Raw genomic sequence first — 23202 nt, 5'->3', positions numbered from 1 at the left:
TCAATTATTTGGCATTCATCTTTCTTCATATTCCTACTCCTACATTCATACATGACTACTAGAAAAACCATAGCTTTGACTAGACAGACCTTTGTCAGCAGAGTAATGTCTCTGCTTTCTAATATGCTGTCTAGGTGGGTCACAGTTTTTCTTGCAAGGAGTGAGTGTCTTAATTTCATGGCTGCAGTCACAATCTGCAGTGATTTTGGAGCCCAAGAAAATAAAGTCTCTCACTGTTTTCATTTTTTCCCCAGTTATTTGCCATGAAGTGATGGGACTGGATGCTATGATCTTAGTTTTTTGAATGTTGAGTTTTGAATGTCGAGTTTTAAGCCAAATTTTTCACTCTCCTCTTTCACATTCATCAAGAAATAAAGAGGAGGGAGGGGGGTTCAGGATGGGGAACACGTGTATACCTGTGGCAGATTCATGTTGATATATGGCAAAACCAATACAGTATTGTAAAATAATTAACCTCCAATTAAAATAAATAAATTTATATTAAAAAAAAATAAACATCTTGTAAAAAGGTACAATTCTACCCAACTTCCCTGAAGGATATATGTCCTCCTTACTCTTATTTTATTTGATCACTCTAATTCCATCCATCATATCCTTCAAATTACAGTTTTATCTTACTTAATTTTGAACTCCTTTTTGACTATTTCAGCCCACTAATCTGAGTTTTTATCTAACAGTTGTTGTTATGAGGGGGTAAAAAATATATATTATATATATATTCACTATGAAAAAATTGCACAATTTTTTTGTGAAAGTTTTATTAAAATTTTACATTTTTGTGAAAAGATTACATGAATCTGTCATAATCTATTCCTCTCTCTGTACTTTTAATGGCGATTTATAATATTTCCTTTTTTGGCTATTATGGAAAAGTCAGTTTGAATATCTGTTACTTATCTCTTGGGGTACATGTGTTCAATATTTTCTGTATTATAAATGCCCAGCACTGGAATTGTTGAAATATTAAAAAAATGAGCATATACAGTTTAACTTATTTTTTAAAATAATATTAATTTATACTCTTGAAAAAAAAACTGTATTTCCTGATGTTTTTCTTTTACTTTCATAATTTTACTCTTTACCAATTGCTTCTATCTTAGTGATTATTGATAATAATATTGAGCATTTATTTCCATTCAATTGTTATTTAATTTTACATAAAACTTTATAGTACTATTCATAAAGATCTTAAATTCCTTTTTGATTTTGATATAATTGGGGTTCAAACAGGACTTTAGCTATTTCAAAAATGAATAGATTTAAAATAGGGAATTAGACACTTGGTTTATATGTCCTAGTTCTTAATTCTTTATCGTATGAAAGTGTTTTTGCCACTCACCTACGTTTTTCAGGTCTCCAAATGGAGACTGTCCAGTTCATGAAGTGCTAAATAAAGTTTGCTTGTATCAATTAAATTGTCTTTTTCAATAATTTTTAATAGCTATTTTTGGGCAAGAAGCAATGGAATGAACTTGACTGCTAATAGCCTAAAGGCAATAAATTGCACAGGCAAGGGGCTCACTGAACATTTTGAGCTCACTGCTTCTGGTTGTTGTTACCAAGGCTTGATGAGGTAATTCACTGATATTTGAGCTCTGCTTCCTTGTGTGCAGCTCTCCAATCCAAGCATTTTTTTTTTTTTTTCCAAAAAATAAAATAAGATCTGAAAAATCTCTGTGGCTTGTTAAATTTCCCAGAAAGGTTTTGGGACCCTGTACAGTTTCCAGGGTAGTTATATTGGAAGTCAGCAATAGGTGCAGACTTTAGGAGACTCACATATCTTCAAAGTGAGTCCAAAGCAAAAACATAGGGGAGACTTGGGGAAATAAACTAAGACAAGAAATTCAGACTGTTTTTACCAATGGCAAATTAAAATCTAAGCAGACACAAAATTTGGACTATTAACCTTTAAGTTAGCCATCACTATAAAGATATATCTTTGAGAAAGGGATAATAAATTTATTGTTACTGACAACCTTGAAAGCCAAAGCTACAAAATTGGTGGATGTGGGATTGAGGACTTAAGCCCTGTTAGAGTGCTGAGCCACCTAATTCTGACTACCTTGCTAAGATAAGCTGGTCATAAAACAAGTTATAGCTACACTAAGTCACACAAATTCAAGAAAATTTTCATGGAAAAATGTCCATTGCAAGACATCATAACAGTGAAGGCAATGGCAACCCACTCCAGTATTTGTGCCTGGAGAATCCCAGGGATGAGGGACCCTGGTAGGCTGCTGTCTATGGGGTAGCACAGAGTTGGACACGACTGAAGTGAGTTAGCAGCAGCAGCAGTAGCAAGACATCATAAAATCCCCAATCCAGTTTCACATCCTCTTTAGGTATTAGTTTGGCCACAAGGGACCCAAAGCTTAGCTAAAGAAATAAGATCCTCAAGTATCAAAGAATTAAGCATGCTACCCTCTGACAAACTAGCTTATTTCACATTTTAGAAGCTGTAGATATCTACCAAAATCTCCCAAAACCTTACAAGAAAATGTAGAGTTAAAATTGCCATTATGAGGAAAGTTCCAAATTGACAAGACCATTCATTTAAGATGTGCAGTTAAAAGCAAGCTTCTCAAATTAAACAGACAGAATAATATCTCTATTGTAATTAGCATGCAAAAGAAAGGCTTCAAAATTCTAAAATAAGTTCACTGAAAGGTTTATTGGAAAAGCTAATGGAAAAAAGAACAACTAAACATGGCAGAATAGACTACATGAGCTCACCCTTTCTCATAAAAACATCAAAATCACAAGTAGCTGCTGAACAACTATCAACAACAACAACAAAATCCTTCTACCTAACAAAACAGATACACTCTTTGGTTGTAAGAAATACATCCAAAGAGAAAGAGGAAGTCACAACAAAATGGTAGGACAGACACAATTATTATAAAATTAATCTGATATCTGCCAGGTGGAAGACCTGCAAATTGAAAACAAATTATACCCCAGAAGTTATCCTACAGTATGGAAAGTTCTGAGCCCCACGTCAGGCTTTCCAGCTGAGAAGTATGGCAATGGGAAGAGGAGCCCCCAGAGAACTGAAAGCCAGTTGAGTTTGACTGCAAGAATTCCAAAGATTGGGGAAACAGAAATTTCATTCTTGAAGGATGCACACAAAGCGTCATGCACACCAGGAACCAAAGGAAAAAATGCAGTGACCCCATAAGAGACTGTGCCATACATACTTGCCCTACCTTCTTGTACTGGGGGATTCCTGCAGGGTCAGGGTGTGACTGTGGTTCATCGCATAGACAAACTGGCATTAGCAGTTTCGGGAAGTACTAAATTACTGGAGCCCTCCCACAGGCTGCCATTAGCCCCACCAAACAGCAGTTAGTCTCTAGTGGTAGGTTGCCTCAGGACGAAAAATCAACAGGGAAGAAACAAAAGCCCATTCATCATCAGACAAGTGTCTCAAGGTCCCCCTGAGCATGGCACCACCCTCCAGAGGTAAAAGTCCCAGTTTCATCCATCACTGGGATACAGGTTTCTTCTTCTTGACCTTCACGCAGGTTTCTCAGAAGATAGATAAGTTGGTTTGGTATTCCAATCACTTTAAGAATTTTCCACTTTGCTGTGATCCACACAATCAAAGGCTTTCAGGTAGTCAATGAAGCAGTATATATTTTTATGAAATTCTCTTGCTTTTTCTATGATCCAATGGATGTTGGCAACTTGATCTCTGGTTCGTGTCTTTTCTAAATTTAGCTTGTACATCTGAAAGTTCTTGGTTCATGTACTGTTGAAGCTTAGTTGAAGGATTTTGAATATTACCTTACTAGCATGTGAACTGAGCTCATTTGAATGGTAGTTTGAACATTTTTTGGCATTGCCCTTCTGGGGATTGGAAAGAAAACATGATTTTCAGTCCTGTGGCCACTGTTGACTTTTCCAATTTTGTTGACATATTGCATGCAGCACTTTAACAGGATCATCTTTAGGATTTTAAGTAGCTTGACTGGAATTCCATCACCTCTGCTAGCTTTATTCACAGTAAAGCTTCCTAAGGACCACTTGACTTCACACTCCAGGATGTCTGTCTCTACGCGAGTGATTACATCATCATGGTAAGTTAGGTCATCAAGATCCTTTTTGTAGAGTTCTTCTTTGTATTCTTGCCACTTCTTAATATCATCTGCTTCTATTAGGTCTATATCGTTTCTGTCCTTTTTTTTGTCCCTGTCTTTGGTATCTTCAGTTTTCCTGAAGAGATCTCTGGTCTTTCTCATTTTTTTGTTTCCTTTATTTCTTCTACCTGTTCACTGAAGAGGGCTCTCTTATCTCTCCTTGATATTCTTTAGAACTCTATATTCAGATGGGTATATCTTCCTTTTCTCCTTCGGCCTTTACTTCTTTTCTCAGTTATTTGTAAGGCTTCCTCAGATGACCATTTACCTTACTACATTCCTTTTTTGGGATGGTTTTGATCACCACCTCCTGAACAATGTTCCTAACCTCCATCCATAGTTCCTCAGTCACTCTGTCTATCAGATCTAATCCCTTGCATCTATTTGTCACTTCCACTGTATAATCATAAGGGATTTTATCTAGGTCCTACCTGAATGGTCTAGTGGTTTTCCCTGTTTTCTTCAATTTAAGTCTGAATTTTGCAATAAGAAGCTCATGACTTGAGTCACAGTCAGCTCCTGGACTTGTTTCTGCTGACTTTGTAGAGCTTCTCCATCTTTGACTGCAAATAATATAATTAATCTGATTTTCAGAATTAACTATCTGGTGATGTCCATGTGTAGAGTTATCCCTTGTGTTGCTGGAAGGAGGTTTTTTTTTTGTTTGTTTGTTTGTTTGTCTTGTTTCATTTTGTTTTTAATTACCAGTTTATTCTCTTGGAAAATTCTTTTAGCCTTTGCCCTGCTTCAATTTGTACCCCAAGGCCAAGACTGCCTACTACTTCAGGTCTCCCCTGACTTCCTACTTTTGCATTCTAGGCCCCTATGATGAAAAGGACATCTTTTTTAGGTGTTAGTTCTAGAAGGTCTTGTAGGTCTTCATAGAACCATTCAACTCACTTTCTTCCACATTAGTGGTTGGGGCATAGACTTGGATTACTGTGATTATTAGGTCTCTTAGATTTAATTGAAAATAATAATCAAAGTTCTTTACCCTTAGAACACTTCATTTCTAGTGAAAACTAAGAATTAAGCAATTGTGGGTTATCTGTTATAAGAGCATTATGTGATTGATAAATTTTTACACATTAATATATTATAAAAATGTATCCTTCCTTAAACTAAAAATTTTAATGTGGCATGTCGACTGAAAAGATGCACAACCTGAGAGCTGTGAATTCAGTTTTATTTGGGGGCAAATGAGGACTGCAGCCTGCGAACCAGCACCTCAAATAACTCTGAGAGACTACTCCAAAGAGGTGATAGAGGAAGATTAATATATAAGATTTTGGTGAAGGGGGAGTTCAGTGCAATCAAGTGCTTAATTTACGAAAGTTTTTCTGCTAGTCACGAGCAGCTGATGGCACCATGAAGACATTTAGTGATTTTCTAGATATGAAGAGATGCAAGGATTGTGTTCATGAAATTAGTTCCTGAAAATATACAACTAAACCCTGTTTCACCAGTTTCCCTGAAACTGGTGTGCCTCACTCTCCATCCTGAATTCCCCTCAGGGAGTATTGAAGGTCAGCAGTGGCAGCAGCACAGGGTTCAGTATCTGCAGAGAAAGATGGCACATGCCCTTGTTGTTGATATTCAGTCACTGGCAAATGCTCTTGGCAAACATTTTAAAATGAATACAGTGTTATGCCCAAGTCGAGAAATCTCCCAATGACCACCAGGGAGTCGATATCCCATGCAAAAGCAAGAGAGTTTTTATTACCAAGTTCGAGCTGGGGCTCCCACCGATACTGATGCAGCAGCTATAGGGAGGAGCCCTGAGCTCTGGGTTACATTGCTTATATAGGGTATTATCGCGCGAAAAATTCAAAAAACGGGAGTCTCCGGGTCTGATTGGTCATCTTCTGGTGAAGGGTTAGATGTTGAGTTCTGATTGGTTCTCCTTTCCCGGGCTTGACTCGAATTTCCCGGGCTGGCCAAGGGTTCTGATTGGTTCGCAGGTGGTGGGGTGAGGTCAGGGGATTTCCAAAGGCTCTTTTCCCGGAACCTTACAAAATGGAGTAGCTTTGATTCTTCAACAGGAGGTTTGGGATGGACTTCCCTGGTAGCTCAGACAGTAAAGCGTCTCTCTACAATATGGGAAACCTGGGTTCCATCCCTGGGTCGGGAAGATCCGCTGGAGAAGGAAATGGCAATCCATTCCAGTACTATTGCCTGGAAAATCCCATGGACAGAGGAGCCTGATAGGCTACAGTCCATGGGGTCGCAAAGAGTCAGACACGACTGAATGACTTCACTTTCACTTTCAGGAGGTTTGGGGATTGGTTAAAAGGATAGGTAGGCTTTTCTGTTCTTATAAAGACTCAGTTTGTAAGACAAGAGCAGCTGTCTTTATCAGAGAATTGGGTGTCAGCCTGAATGATATCAAGGAAATGACCCGTAAATCTAACTGTATTATCTTGGATTTACTTTAAATCAGTGTGATTTTCAACTGTAATGAGGACATAATGAGCCAAAGTTTACGTTCAGACACCAGGGATTCCACCTTTCCTATCTTTCTTTGACAGCCTCTAGAACCACTGTCACCTCTATATTTATATCTTCCTGTCAGCTTGGAGGTTCCTGCTTTTCTTTGTCACCAAAAGGATCTTCGCTGTTCACATATGTATAGTTTCCTGCTACTTGGCCTCTGCCCCTCTCTCTTTACTTATATCTAGCTATCTGCCTGCTTTTACACTAGGAATATTTACTATTTATCCTGATGAAACTTTATTATGAATAAAAATATCTTGTGCCTGTCAACTAAAAACTGGCACTTGCTTATAAACTACAAACTGGCACTTGTCAAGAGCATTTGCTAGTGACTGAATAACAACAACAAGAAGGGCATGTGCCATCTCTGTAGAGACTGAAGTAGCCATCAAGCACTGATGCAATGACACTTATAATTAAGTCTTAATGAGGATAAAAGGAACTCAAAGTGGATAAATCTGTGTTCAGTAATTAATGTTTCAGTGTTTTATCTTATTTGGAAATGATCAAGATATTTGATGAATATCCATCATTTATATTATTGCAGTATAACTTCAAGATTTCAAGTTACCAAAAGGATTATGGAAACCACTTTTAAATACATATATCATAAAGCATAGTAATTGGTGTATAGTTTCAATTGGTTGCAATTTACCAGATAATCCACTGGAGTCCTGTCAACCCTTGCTCATGGAGCTGAAGTTTATTCTCCAAGTCTGTGAGTCTATTTATGTTTTGTAAATAAGCTTATTTGTATAATTTTTACTTTAGATTTCACATATAAGTGACATCATGTGAAATTTGTCTTTCTCTGACTTATTTCACTTAGTATGACAATGTGTAGGTACATGCAAGGATAAAGTGAAAGTCTCTAGGTCATGTCCGACTCTTTGTGACCCCATGGACTGTAGTGCACCAGGATCCTCTTTCCATGGAACTCTCCAGGCAAGAATTGTGGAGTGGGTTGCCAATTCCTTCTCCAGGGGATCTTCCCAATCTAGGGATCGAACCCAGGTCTCCCACATTGCAGGCAGATTCTTTACATTATTTCATTCTTTTTGATGTCTCAGTAATATTACATTGTATATATGTATCACTACTCCTTTATCCATTTCTCTATGAATACACATTTAGGTTGCTTTCATGTCTTATCTGTTATAAACAGTGTTACAATGAACATTGTGGTGTGTGGATAATTTGGACTATATTTTCTTTGAATATATGAACTGAATTGGGATTGCAGGATCATAATGTAGCTTTATTTTTAGTTTTGTTGCTGTTGTTTTTTGAGTAACCTCCTATACTCTTGATGGTAATGTAAGTTGATACAGTCATTGTTATAATACCAGTTTATATTCCCACCAGCAGTATAGGATGGCATCCTTCTCTTTACCCCTTGTCCAGCATATATTGTTTAAAGACTTTCGGTGGCATTCTGACCTGTGTGAGCTGATATCTTATTGTAGTATTGATTTACATTTCTCTAATAATTAGCAACAAGGAACATCTTTTCATGTTCATCTTAGCCATTTGTATGTCTTATTTGGAGAGATGCCTATTAAGGTCCTATGCCCATTTGCCCATTTTTTGGTTTGTTTTTATGATATTAAGCCTCATGAATTAGTTGTAAGTTTGAAGGCTGATCTGTTGTTGGTCGCATAGTTTGCAAATATTTCTCCCATTTTGTGGGCTGTCTTTTCACATTGTTTATGGTTTCCATTGCTTGCAAAAGCTTTTGAACTTAATTAGATTTCATTTGTTTATTTTTGTTTCTATTTCCATTACTTTTGAAGACAGATTAAAAAAATTGATGTGATTTATGTCAAAGAGTGTTCTGTATATGTTTCCCTCTTAGAGTTTTATAGTGTCTATTTTCACATTTAGCTCTTTAATTCATTTTGAGATTAATTTGTGTATGGTGTTAAAAAGTGTTGGAACTTCATTTTTCTTTTTTTTTCACATGTAGCTTTCCAGTTTTCCAAGAAGCATTTATTGAAGAAACTGTGTTTCCTCCATTGTATAGTCTTGTCTCCTTCATCAAAGATTAATAGAGCATAGATGTATGGGTTTATTTCTGGACTTTCTATTATGTCCCTTTGATCCATATTTCTATTTCTGTGCCAGAATTTTACTGTTTGGATAACTATACCTTTGTAATAGTGTCTGCAGTCAGAAAGCCTGATTCCTCCATTCCATTTTTCTTTCTTAAGATTGCTTAGAGTATTCAGGGTCTTTTGTGTCTCCACATAATATTTTTTATTTTAGTTCTATGAAAAATACCATTGGCAAAAAAAAAAAAAAAATACCGTTGGTAGTTTTATAGGAATTGCATTGAGTCTGTAAATTACCATGCATAGATAGTCTTCCAAAGTACATGGTGTCTCTTTCCATCTGTTTCTGTTGTCTTTGATTTCTTTTACAGGTATCTTAGTTCTAGGTGGAACAGGTCTTTGTTTTACTTAGACAGGTTTATTCTTAGGTATTATTTATTTATTTATTTATTTTTATGCAATTTATATGTGATTAATTTCTATTTCTGATCTTTTGTTTTCAGTGTTTAGAAATGCAACAGACTTCTGTGTATAATTTTGTAACTTGCAACTTTATTAAATTTATTGATGAATTCTAGTAATTTTCTGGTAGTGTTTTCAGAATTTTCTATGTGTAGTATCATGCCATCTGCAAACAATGACAGCCCTACTTCTTTTCCAATTTTGATTTCTTTTATTTCTTTCTTCCCCCTGATTTCCAAATCTATGCTGAATAAAAGTAGTGAGAGTGTACATGCTTGTCTTGTTCCTGATTTTAGAGGAAATGCTTTTAGCATTTCACATCGAGTATGATGTTAGCTGTCAGTTTGTCATGTATAGTCTCTATTATATTGAAGAATTTACTCTCTATGAACACTTTCTGGAGAATTTTTATCATAAATGTGTATTTAATTTTGTTAAAATTGTGCCTACATCTACTGAGATGACCATATTCTTTAGTCAACTTGTTGATGTGGTATGTCACACTAACTGAGTTCTGGATACTGAAACATGCATGCATCTCTGGGATAAATCCTACTTGATCATGGTGTATGATACTTTTAATGTATTGTTGGATTCAGATTCCTAGTATTTTGTTGAGGATTTTTGCACCTATATTTATCAGTGATATTGGCCAGTTGCTTTCACTTTGTGTGGCATTTTTAAATTTTCTTCTAGTTTTGGTATTTGGGTGATTGTAGTTTCTTAGAATGAGTTTGCTAACTTTCCTCCCTCTACAATTTTTTGGAACAGTTTCAGAAGGATAGGTGTTAAATATTCTCTAAATGTTTGATAGAAACCACATGTACAGCCCTCAGTTTTTGGACTTTCATTTGTTGTGAGTTTTTAAATCACAGCTTCCATTTCAGTACTTATGAATGGTCTGTTTTTTTTTTTTTTTTTTTTTTTTTTTTTACTTTATTTTACTTTACAATACTGTATTGGTTTTGCCATACATTGACATGAATTCACCACGGGTGTACATGAGTCCCCAATCCTGAACCCCCCTCCCACCTCCCACCCCATATCATCTCTCTGGATCATCCCCGTGCACCAGCCCCAAGCATCCTATATCCTGTATCAAACCTAGACTGGCGATTCGTTTCTTACATGATAGTATACCTGTTTCAATGCCATTCTCCCACATCATCCCCCCCCGCCCCCAGAGTCCAAAAGCCCGTTCTATACATCTGTGTCTCTTTTGCTGTCTCACATATGGTCTGTTTTTATTTTCTGTTTCTTCCTGGCTCTGTCTTGTGAAATTAGACATTTCTAAGAATTTGTTATTTGTTCTAGATTGTCTATTTTATTGGCATACAGTTGCTTGTAGTAATCTTTTATGATATTTTGTATTTCAGTGATGTCAGTTGTAATTTTCCTTTTCAATTTCTAATTTTATTGATTTTAGTCCTCTCCCTCCCCCACTTTTTTTATGAGTCTGATTAAAAATTTATCAATTTTGTTTGCCTTTGCAAAAAAACAGCTTTTTGTTTCATTGATCTTTGCTATTGATTTCTTCATTTCTATTTTGCTTATTACTGCTCTGATCATTATATTATCTTTCCTTCTACTAAATTTGTGTTTTCTTCTTTCTTATTTCTCTAGTTGCTCTAGGTGTAAATTTAGGCTGTTTATTTATTTGAAATTTGTCTTTTGCCCTGAAGTAGACTTTTTATTGCTACAAACTTCCCTCTTAGATTTGCTTTTGTTGCACCCCATAAGTTTTGATTGTGGCACTTTTGTTTTCATTTGTCTCTATGTATTTGTTTTTAAATTTCTTCTTTTATTCTTCAGTGATCCATTTGCTGTTTAGTAACCCACTCCAGTGTTCTTGCTTGGAGAATCCCAGGGATGGGGGAGCCTGGTGGGCTGCAGTCAATGGGGTTGCACAGAGTTGGACACGACTGAAGCAACTTAGCAGCAGCAGCAGCAGCAGTAGCATAATATTTAGCCTCCAGTTGTTTGTGCTTGTTACAGTTTCTCTTTTTCTTGTAGTCTCTTTCTAAACTCACAGTGTTGTGGTGGGAAAGGATGCTTGATATGATTTCAATTTTCTTAAATTTACTGGAGTTTGCTTTATGGTTCCTCATGTTGTCAATCCTGGAGAATGTTCTATGTACACATGAGAAGAATATATATTCTACTTCTTTTGGATAGCATGCTCTACAAGTATCAACTAAATCCATCTAGCTTAATCTGTCATTTAAGACTTGTGTATTTTTTTTTTCTGATTTTCTGACTGGATGATCTGTCCATTGATAAAAATTGGATGTTAAAGTCCTCCACTATTACTTGATTACTGTCAATTTCTCCCTTAATGGCTGTTATTAATTATCTTTTATATTAAGGTGCTCCTATATTGGGTGCATGTATATTTATAATTGCTTTATCTTCTTCTTGGATTGACCCCTTGATCATTATGCAGTATTACTATTTGTCCTTTATGAAAGTCTTTATTTTAAATTCTGTTTTGTCTGAGTATTTTTATACTCGCTTTCTTTTGATTTCCATCTGTGTGGAATATCATTTTCCATTCCCTCATTTTCAGTCTCTATTTGTTTCTAGATTTGAAATGGATCTCTTGTAGACAGTATTTACACAGGCCTTGTTTGCGTATTCATTCATCCAGTCTATTTCTTTTGTTTGGAAGATTAAATTTACTGACATTCAAGATAATGGGAGTTCCCTTGTATGTTATTTGTTGGTTTTCCATTGTTGCTTTTTTATGTTTTTTATCTTTAATTTTTGTCAATTTGTGTACTATATGTCTTGGCATGTTCTTGGGTTTATCTTGCCTGGGATTCTCTGTTCTTCCTGGACATAGATGATCGTGACCTTTCCTAAGTTAGAAGAAAGTGATATCAACATTTCAAATATTTTCTCACATCCATTTTCTCTCTTCTCCTTCTGTGACCCTTATAATGTGAATGTTGGTGCATTTAATGCTTTCCTAGAAATCTATTAGAATGCCTTAACTTCTTTTCATCCTTTTTATTTTTATTCTCTTGTATGGAAGACTTCTACCATTCTGTCTTCCAGCTTACTTTTCTTCTGTCTCACTTTTTCTGCTGTTAATTCCTTGAAATGTATTTTTCATTTCCATTATTTTATTGCACATCTCTGGTTGTTTGTTCTTTAGTTCTTTTGGGTCTTTTTAAAATATTTCTTGCATCCTTTCAATCCTTGCCTCCATTCTTTTCCCAAGATCTTTGATCATCTTCATTATTCTTATTCTGAATTATTCTTTTTTCTCGTAAATTGGCTATCTCCACTTCACTTATTTGTTCTTTTAGTGTTTCATTTTGTTCTTTCATAAGGAACCTATTTCTCTACCTTCTCATCTTGACTAACTTTCTGTGATTTTGATTTCCATTACACAGACTGAATGGTTGTGGTTCTTGCTTTTGCTGTCTGCAGAGGCTTGCTTTACTATGAAGCTTTTACAAAAGTGAGATTCAAGGAAAGAACCTTATCAAGTACTCTTGAACACTGGTGATGCTGTCAAGTTATAAGTTGTCGGCACCCTCTCTGGTCCTGTATAAATGTCAAAGACCTCAAAATCAAGTGAGATAGGAAGAAAAATAGCTACACTGAGGTAAATTGCTTCATTCCAAATCATCAGATCAAGAACTTTTTTTTTTTTTCATTTCTCCTTCCTTCTGTGACCATCCTTTTTCTAATTCTTACACCATGAAGATTTTTATAATTATCTTTTATCCATTTTTCCTTGCCCTGGTCTGGAAAGTTGGCATTGTTCAGTATGTTCATATCATTTAGAAAGATAGTAATCTAGCATCCAACTAACTGTTGGATTTACTGTGATGTTGGTGATCCTATAGTCCTGCCCATTAAGAACTTCTCCCTAATTTTCAATGCCTCTGTTTCCTTGAAACAAACTTGCTGGACAAACACCTCTGGGAGAATAAAGACACAGCTATGTGAAATATATAAATAGGCCAACTGGCTTAAAGAAATATTCATTATTTAGGATCATATCTTTGACTTATTTGCTTCTAGGTGATTTGGGTCATGGGTAACCTGGTTCAGGAGTGCTCTCCAAACAGCAGGCACTGTTGTGTTGTTAATAATTATAACTGTCTCCTTAACATGCTACACTCATGCAAAAGTTTTAAATGCATGTGTGCAGCCACTGACAAGCCAACAAAGCTTAAACAGGCAAAGAAGACCTCACTCAAGACTTATGCAATAAAGGCAAGATATTCAACTCAACTCCACTAAGGTGAAAGGGTGGAGGATATTTAATTTTAAATGTTAGGAAAAGCTAATAGCATTTTTAAGTTCTAGGATAAGCTAATAGAAAAGTATGAGAGCATACAAGGAGAATAATTGATCAACATGATGGGGCTATCTGTATTTTCTAATTGTCACTTTTCAGAGTTAGGTTCCTACCTTCCCATAGAAAATTTGGAGATGGGGTGTTATCATTCATTTTGATTCTGTTTCACAGAGATGCCTTCCCTGGTCCTGAGAAAAACATTTTAGGATATAGAAGACTAACATTTCTAAAGAGCAGAGAGAGTTTAAAATTAGAAGTTTCCTAAACTAAATGCTTTAAGAAAAGGAAGGTGAAGTAAGAAGAAAGTTTAAACAGGCTGAGGGGAAACGTAAGACAGTCTTGGTCACTGCCTAGGTCAGGATGCTTCAGGAAACTATTATCTATCTGAATTTCACAGATGAGCAGCAGTGCTGAAGAAGATAATTCACAGCACTGCAAAACATGTTCTTTTTAAAGCCAGACTACTCATCTCTGCATAAAGGACTAACTTATCCTCTAAGTTAATCTAAAGACAAACTTATCCTCTAACTTGCTGTAGATCACAGGTTTTGATTTGTGATATTCTTTCTGCTGTTTTAATTCAAAATATTTTCTAATTATATTATGATCTTTTATTTGATGCACTAATTTTTAAACATTGGATTTCTAGTTAACATTCTGCACTTAATTTCTAGTAAACTATTTTTCTTGCCAAAATGTGCTTTTCTTATTTAAATTCTTTGCATTTATTTTCTCATATTTTATTTTCAAATAATTGGTAAGTGTTTATGCATAATTGAAAACTATTGGAAAGTAAAATGTTCTCTGTATAGCCAATTAAAACAAATACGTTATTATTTTATTCTTATTGTTAAAATCATTATCCCTATTGACATATTTTGTGCACTTTTTATATCAGTTATTCAAGAGAGCCATGTTACTCTTTCCCACTGAAGACAGATTTCTATTATTCTTCCTATAATTCCTTCATGACTTGCTTTATACATTGTGAAATCATTTTATATACTCTAAATGGATTATCATATTTGTAAATTAAATATTTCACTATATTATATTTTCTCTAACAATATTTTGTATCTTTCAAGGTGTTTGTCTTAGATGAATATAGGTTAATTATTTTCTTTTGGTTACACTCTTATTGGTGCAACTTGATCTGTAGCTTGCAATTGAAATTTTGTGTATTATTTGCATTACTTGTGGAGAATTTGATTTTTATTAAAGTCTATTAAATTTGCCCATTATGAGAGTATTAAGTACATCCCATTACATTTACTTATTAACTACATTTTACTAATACAAATATTTGTTTAATTTATTGAATGTTATCTATTTTTAATGTTTTATAAATATTTTTATATTTCTTACACGTATTTGAATAAATTTGAATCACTCAATTATCACTATTATTTTCAAATTTTTCTAAATTTCAATTTGTTTATGAAAGAGCTCAATAATTTTAGCAAGAATAATTAACTTCAGTTCAGTTCAGTCGCTTAGTTCTGTCCTACTCTTTGTGACCTCATGGATTGAATCACATCAAGCTTCACTGTCCAGCACCAACTCCTGGAGCTTGCTAAAAGTCATGTCCATTGAGCTGGGAATGCTAACAAACTATCTCATCCTCTGTCATCCCCTTCTCCTCCTGCCTTCTACTTTTGCCAGCATCACGGTCTTTTCCAACGAGTCAGTACTTCACATCAGCTGGTGAAAGTATTGGAGCTTCAGCCTCAGCAACAGTGATGGCAGTGAATGTGTAGGACTGATTTCTTTTAGGATTGACTGGTGGTTTGAACTCCTTGCAGTCTATGGGACTCTCAAGAGTCTTCAGCACCACAGTTCAAAAACATCAGTTCTTCAGTGCTCAGCTTTCTTTATGGTCTAACTGTCACATCCATACATGACTATTGGAAAAAACATAGCTTTGAATAGATGGACTTTTATCAGCAAAGTAATGTCTCTGATTTTTAATATGCTGTTCCAGGTTGATCATAAATTTTCAACCAAGGAGCAAGCCTCTTTTAATTTCATGGCTGAAGTCACCATCTGTAGTCATTTAGGAGCCCATGTAAAGAAAGTCTTTCACTGTTTCCATAGTTGCCTCATTATTTTCCATGAAGTTATGGGACAAAATGCTACAATCTTTGTTTTTTGAATGTTGAGTTTTAAGTCAGCTTTTTCACTCTCCACTTTCAATTTCATCAAGAGATTCTTTAGTTTCTCCTCGTTTTCAGCCCTAAGAGTGGTGTCATCTTCATATCTGAGATTCTTGATATTTCTCTCTGAAATCTTAATTCCAGTTTGTGCTTCATACAGGCCTGTATTGCATTATATACCTTAATATACCCACAGTCTCTCACATCAGGAAGCTTCCATAAACTTCTTATCCTTATCCCTCAGGGAGCAGATAGAATGAAAACCACAATCACAGATAAATAATCAAAGTGATCACATTAAACATAGCCTTGTCTAACTCAATGAAACTATGAACCATGCCCTGTAGGGCCATCCAAGATGAATGGGTCATGGCAGAGAGTCCAGAAAAAACATGGTCCACTGGAAAAGGGAACGACAGACAACTCCAGTAGTCTTGCCTTGAGAACCCCATGAACAGCAAGAAAAGGCAAAAATATATGACACTGAAAGATAAACTAACTAAATCAGTAGGTGCCCAAATGCTACTGAAAGAAGAGTGGAGAAATAACACCAGAAAGAATGAAGAGACTGAGCCAAAGCAACAGCAATACACAGTTGTTGATGTGACTATGATGGAAGTTAAGTCTGATGCTGTAAGGAGCAATATTGCATAGGAACCTGAAATGTTAGGTTTATGAATCAAGGCAAATTAGAAGTGGTCAAACAGGAGATGGCAAGGGTGAACATTGACACTTTAGGAATCAGTAAACTAAAATGAATTGGAATGGGTGAATTTAACTCAGATGACCCTTACATCTATTGCTGTGGGCAAGAATCACTGAGAAGAAATGGAGTAGCCATCAGAGTCAACAAAAGAGTCTGGAATGCAGTACTTGCTGCAATCTCAAAAATGGCAGAATGAGCTCTGTTCTTTTCCAAGGCAACCCATTCCATATAACAGTAATCTAAGTTTATGCCCCAACCACTAATGCCAAAGAAGCAGAAGTTGAATGGTTCTATGAAGACCTACAAGACTTTCAAAAACTAACAACCAAAAAAGATGTTCTTTTCATTATAGGGAACTGGAATGCAAAAGTAGAAAGTCAAGCGATACTTGGAGTAACAGGCAAATTTGGCCTTGTAGTATAAAATGAAGCAGGGAAAAGTATAACAAAGTTTTGCTAAGAGAACACACTGGTAATATCAAACCTTTTCCAACAACACAAGAGACAACTCTACACATGGACATCACCAGATGGTTAATATCAAAATCAGATTGATTAAATTCTATGCAGCCAAAGATGGAGAAGCTCTATACAGTCAGCAAAAAAAGACTGGGAGCTGACTGTGGCTCAGATCATGAATTTCTTATTACCATATTCAGACTAAAATTGAAGAAAGTAGAAAAAATCCACTAGACCATTCAGGTATGACCTAGAGTTAAATCCCTTACAATTATACAGTGAAAGTGACAAATAGATTCAAGGTATTAGATCTGATAGAGGGCTTGAAGAACGATAAAGGGAGATTTGAGACATTGTACAGGAGGGTGTAATAAATACCATCCTCAATAATGGGAAATGCAAAAAGGCAAAACAGTTTTCTAAGGAGGTCTTAAAAAGAGGTGAGAAAGGAAGAGAAGCCAAAGGCACAGGAGAAAAGGAAAGTTACACCCATAGCAAGGAGAGATAAGAAGCTTTCCCCAGTGAGCAATGCAAAGAAATAGAGGAAAACAATAGAATGGGAAAGCCTAGGATCTCTTGAAGAAAATTCAAAGTACTAAGGAAATATTTCATGCAAGTTCATTTCAGTTCAGATGCTTAGCTGTGTCCGACTCTTTGTGACCCCATGAATCACAGTACACCAGGCCTCCCTGTCCATCACCTGGAGACTACCCAAACCCATGTCCATTGAGTTGGTGATGCCATCCAGCCATCTCATCCTCTGTCATCCCCTTCTCCTCCTGCCCTCAATCCCTCCCAGCACTGAGGTCTTTTCCATTGAGTCAACTCTTCATATGAGGTGGCCAAAGTATTGGAGTTTCAGCTTCAACATCAGTCCTTCCAAAGAACACCCAGGACTGATCTCCCTTAGGATGGACTGGTTAGATCTCCTTGCAGTCCAAGGGACTCTCAAGAGTCCTCTCCAACACCACAGTTCAAAAGCATCAATTCTTCAGTGCTCAGTTTTCTTCACAGTCCAACTCTAACATCTATACATGACCAATGCAAAAACCATAGCCTTGAATAGATGGAACTTTGTTGACAAAGTAATGTCTCTGCTTTTTAATATGCTATCTATGTTGGTCATAACTATACTTCCAAGGAGTAAGTGTCTTTTAATTTAATGGCTGCAATCACCATCTGCACTGATTTTGGAGTCCCAAAAAATAAAGTCTGACAGTGTTTCCACTGTTTCCCCATGTTTCCACTGTTTCCATGAAGTGATGGGACCAGATGCCATGATCTTCATTTACTGAATGTTGAGCTTAAAGTAACATTTTTCACTCTCCTCCTTCACTTTCATCAAGAGGCTTTTTAGTTCCTCTTCACTTTCTGCTGTAAGGGAGATGTTGTCTGCATATCTGAGGTTATTGATATTTCTCCTAGCAAACTTGATTCCAGCTTGTGCTTCCTCCAGACTAGTGTTTATCATGATGTACTCTGCATAGAAGTTAAATAAGCAGGGTGACAATATACAGCCTTGATGTACTCCTTTTCCTATTTGGAACCAGTCTGTTGTTCCATGTCCAGTTCTAACTGTTGCTTCCTAACCTGCATATAGGTTTCTCAAGAGACAGTCAGGTGGTCTAGTATTTCCATCTTTTCAGAATTTTGCACAGTTGGTTGTGAACCATACAGTGAAAGGCTTTGCCATAGTCAACAAGACAGAAATAGATGTTTTTCTGGAACTCTCTTGCTTTTTCCATGAAGCATTGGATGTTGGCAATTTGATATCTGGTTCCTCTGCCTTTTCTAAAACCAGCTTGAACATCTGGAAGTTCACTGTTCATGTATTGCTGAAGTCTGGCCTTGAGAAATTTGAGCACTATTTTACTACTATGTTCAGTGCAGTTCAGTTCAGTCACTCAGTCGTGTCCGACTCTTTATGACCCCATGAATTGCAGCACGCCAGACCTCCCTGTCCATCACCAACTCCCAGAGTTCACTCAGACTCACGTCCATCGAGTCCGTGATGCCATCCAGCCATCTCATCCTCGGTCGTCCCCTTCTCCTCCTGCCCCCAATCCCTCCCAGAATCAGAGTCTTTTCCAATGAGTCAACTCTTCACATGAGGTGGCCAAAGTACTGGAGTTTCCACTTTAACATTCCTTCCAAAGAAATCCCAGGGCTGATCTCCTTCAGAATGGACTGGTTGGATCTCCTTGCAATCCAAGGGACTCTCAAGAGTCTTCTCCAATACCACAGTTCAAATGCATCAATTCTTTGGTGCTCAGCCTTCTTCACAATCCAACTCTCACATCTATACATGACTACTGGAAAAACCACAGCGTTGACTAGATGGACCTTAGTCGGCAAAGTAATGTCTCTGCTTTCGAATATGCTATCTAGGTTAGATGAGTGCAATTGTGCAGTAATTCGAGCATTCTTTGGCATTGCCTTTCTTTGGGATTGGAATGAAAACTCCCCTTTTAATTTTCCAAATTTTGCTGGCATATTGAGAGCAGCACTTTCACAGCATCATCTCTCAGGATTTGAAATAGCTCAACAGGAATTCCATCATCTCCACTAGCTTTGTTTGTAGTGATGCTTTCTAAGGTGCACTTGACTCACATTCCATGATGTCTGGCTCTAGGTGAGTGATCACATCATCATTATCTGGGTCATGAAGATCTTCTTTGTGTAGTTCCTCCGTGTATTATTGCCACCTCTTCTTAATATCTTCTGCTTCTGTTAGGTCTATACCATTTCTGTTCTTTATTCTGCCCATCTTTGCATGAAATGTTTCCTTGGTATCTCTAATTTCCTTGAATAGATCTCTTGTCTTTCTCATTCTGTTGTTTTCCTCTATTTCTTTTCATTGATCACCTAGGAAGTCTTTTTTTTTTTTTTTTTTTTTGGTCTCTCCTTACTATTCTTTGGAACTCTGCATTCAGATGGGAATATCTTTCCCCTTTGCTTTTCGTTTCTCTTCTTTTCACAGCTATTTGTAAGGCTTCCTCAGACAGCCGTTTTGCTTTTTTGCTTTTCTTTTCCATGGTGATGATCTTAGTCCCTGTTTCCTGTACAATGCCACAAACCTCCATCCATAGTTATTCAGGCACACTATCTATCAGATATAGTCCCTTAAATCTATTTCTCACTTCCACTGTATAATCATAAGGGATTTGATTTAGGTCATACCTGAATGGTCTAGTAGTTTTCCCTACTTTCTTCAATTTATGCCTGAATTTGGCAATAAGGAGTTCATGATCTGAGTCAGCTCCCAGTCTTGTTTTTGCTGACTGTATAGAGCTTCTCCATTTTTGACTGCAAAGAATATAATCAATCTGATTTTAGTGTTGACCATCTGGTTATGTCCATGTGTAGAGTCTTCTCTTGTGTTGTTGGAAGAGGGTGTTTGCTATGACCAGTGCATTCTCTTGGCAAAACTCTATTAGCCTTTGCTCTGCTTCATTCTGTACTCCAAGGGCAAATTTGCCTCTTACTCCAGGTGTTTCCTGACTACCTACTTTTGAACTCCAGTCCCCTATAATGAAAAGGATATTTTTTTTTGGGTGTTAGTTCTAAAAGGTCTTGTAGATCTTCATAGAACAGTTCAACTTCAGTTTCTTCAGCATTAATGGTTGTGGCATAGGCTTGGATTATCATGATATTGAATGGTTTGCCTTGATAAACAACAGAAATCATTCTGTCATTTTTGAGACTGCATCCAAGTACTGCATTTCAGACTCTTTTGTTGACCATGATGTCTACTCCAGTTCTTCTAAGGGATTCCTGCCCACAGTAGTAGATATAATGGTCATCTGAGTTAAATTCACCCATTCCAGTCCATCTTAGTTCGCTGATTCCTAGAATGTTATTCACTCTTTTCATATCCTGTTTGACCACTTCCAATTTGCCTTGATTCATGGACCTAACATTCCAGGTTCCTATGCAATATTGTTCTTTACAGCATCAGACCTTGCTCCTATCACTAGTCACATCCACAACCGGGTGTTGTTTCTGCTTTGGCTCCATCCCTTCATTCTTTCTGGAGTTATTTCTCCACTAATCTCCAGTAGCATATTGATGCAAAGATGGGACAATAAAGGACAGAAATAAGCTGAACCTAACAGAAGCAGAAGATATTACAAAGAGGTAGCAAGATTACCCAGTCTATCCAAAAACGATCATCATGACCCAGATAACCACGATGGTGTGCTCACTCACCTAGAACCAGACATCCTGGAATGTGAAGTCAAGTGGGCCTTAAGGAGCATAACTACAAACAAAGATTGTGGATGTGATGGAATTCCAGCAGAGCTCTTTCAATGAGGCCTTCCATTGTTCATGAGGAAGATAGAGATAATTATAAATTTTGCTTTGCAGTAAATTAGTTATTCCAATTGAGCTAGTCAACATCCTAAAAAATGATGCTGTTAAAATGCTGCACTCAATATGCCAGTAAATTTGGAAAATTCAGCCGTGGCCACAGGACTGGAAAAGTTCAGTTTTTATTCCAATCCTAAAGAAAGGCAATGTCAAATAATGTTTAAATTACCACACAATTGCACTCGTTCCACATGATAGCAAAGTAATGCTCAACATTCTCCAAGCCAGGTTTCATCAATATGTGAACCGTGAACTTCCAGATGTTCAAGCTGGATTAGAAAAGGCAGTGGGCCCAGAAACCAAATTGCCAAAATCTGTTGGATCACCAAAAAAGGAAGAGAGTTCCAGAAAAGCATCTCCTGCTTTATTGACAACACCAAAGTCTTTGACTGTGTAGATCACAACAAATGGTGGAAATTCTTCAAAATATTGGCATACCAGACCATCTGACCTGTATCATGAGAAATCTGTATCCAGGTCAAGAAACAAGAGTTAGAAATAAACATTGGATGACATACTGGTTCTAGATAGGGAATGGAGTACACCAAGGTTGTATATTGTCACCCTGCTCATGTAACCTATATACAGAGTACATCATGAGAAATGCTGGAGTGGATGAAGCACAAACTGTTGTCAAAATTGCTGGGAGAAATATAAATAACCTCAGACTTTCAGATGACACCACCCTTATGGCAGAAAGCAAAGAAGAACTAAAAATCTTCTTGATGAAAAGGAAAAAAGAGAGTGAAAAAGTTAACTTAAAAATAAGTATTCAGAAAAAATAAGATCATGATATCAAGTCCCATCACTTCATGGCAAATAGATGGGGAACAATGGAAACTGTGAAGAACTTTATTTTTTGTGGCTCCAAAATCACTGCAGATGGTGACTGAAGCCATGAAATTAAAAGATACTTGCTCCTTGGAAGGAAAGCTCTGACCAATCTTGACAGCATATTAAAAAGAAGAGACATTACTTCGCCAACAAATGTTCACCTAGTTTGACACTCTATGTTTCTTCCAGTAGTTTTGTATGGATGTGAGCATTGAAGTATAAATAAGCTGAGTGCCAAAGTATTGATGCTTTTGAACAGTGGTTTTGGAGAAGACTCTTGAGAGTCTCTTAGACTGCAAGGAGATCAAATTAGTGAATCCTAAAGGAAGTCAATCCTGAATATTCTGTGGAAGGACTGGTATGAAGCTGAACCTCTAATACTCTGGCCACCTTATGTGACGAACAGACTCATTGGAAAAGACCCCTGTGCTGGGAAAGATTGAAGGCAGGAAGGAAAGGAGTTGACAAAGGATGAGATGATTGGATGACATTACCAACTCGACGGGCATGAGTTTGAGCAAGTTCTGGGCTTTGGTGATGGACAGGGAAGCCTGGCGTGTTGCAGTTTATGGGGTTATGATTCGGACATGACTGAGTGACTGAACTGATCTAAACTGAGGAGTACTGAGGACAAATAAACTAGTCTCTGAAAATGCATGCATTTTATATGCTAAGCATACAATCTTGGAAAATTAAGGCAAAAATTACACAATTATATGTTCCATTAACATTTAGAAGTGTGTCATCATATCTCATGTGACATCTGAAAAGCTTTGCTGTACAATTTTCACTGGAAAATGTAAATTATATCTTAGAAATATGGTAAAAAAACAATTTTGACAATTACAGACCCTAGAAGGACTTTGGGATCTCAAAAATTCTTGGAGTACACTCTGAGAAGTTATGACATGGAATAAAATACAATATTATAGAGATGGTTTGCTTTTCTACAATAGCTGTAAGAGATGAATTTTTTACAAGAGTGTGGTGCTGCTGGAAAAACAAAGCAAGAACAAACAAGCAAACAAAAAAACCCAAACCTTGAGTTTTGAGTCTTGAGATTCTTCAGTAGCATACTCTGGTAAAGTGTGAAGAGACTATTTGCAGAAGCTGAAAGATGGTGAAAAAAAATGTTACAGAAAGCTTGAAAAATGATAATCCATATAATATAGTTGTGACCAAAAAATGGTTAGGTTTCT

Source organism: Capricornis sumatraensis, chromosome 12 (assembly GCF_032405125.1).
Source record: "Capricornis sumatraensis isolate serow.1 chromosome 12, serow.2, whole genome shotgun sequence".
Lineage (NCBI taxonomy): Eukaryota > Metazoa > Chordata > Mammalia > Artiodactyla > Bovidae > Capricornis > Capricornis sumatraensis.
The sequence above is the reverse complement of the archived record's forward strand: the minus strand, read 5'-3'. Positions refer to the sequence as shown.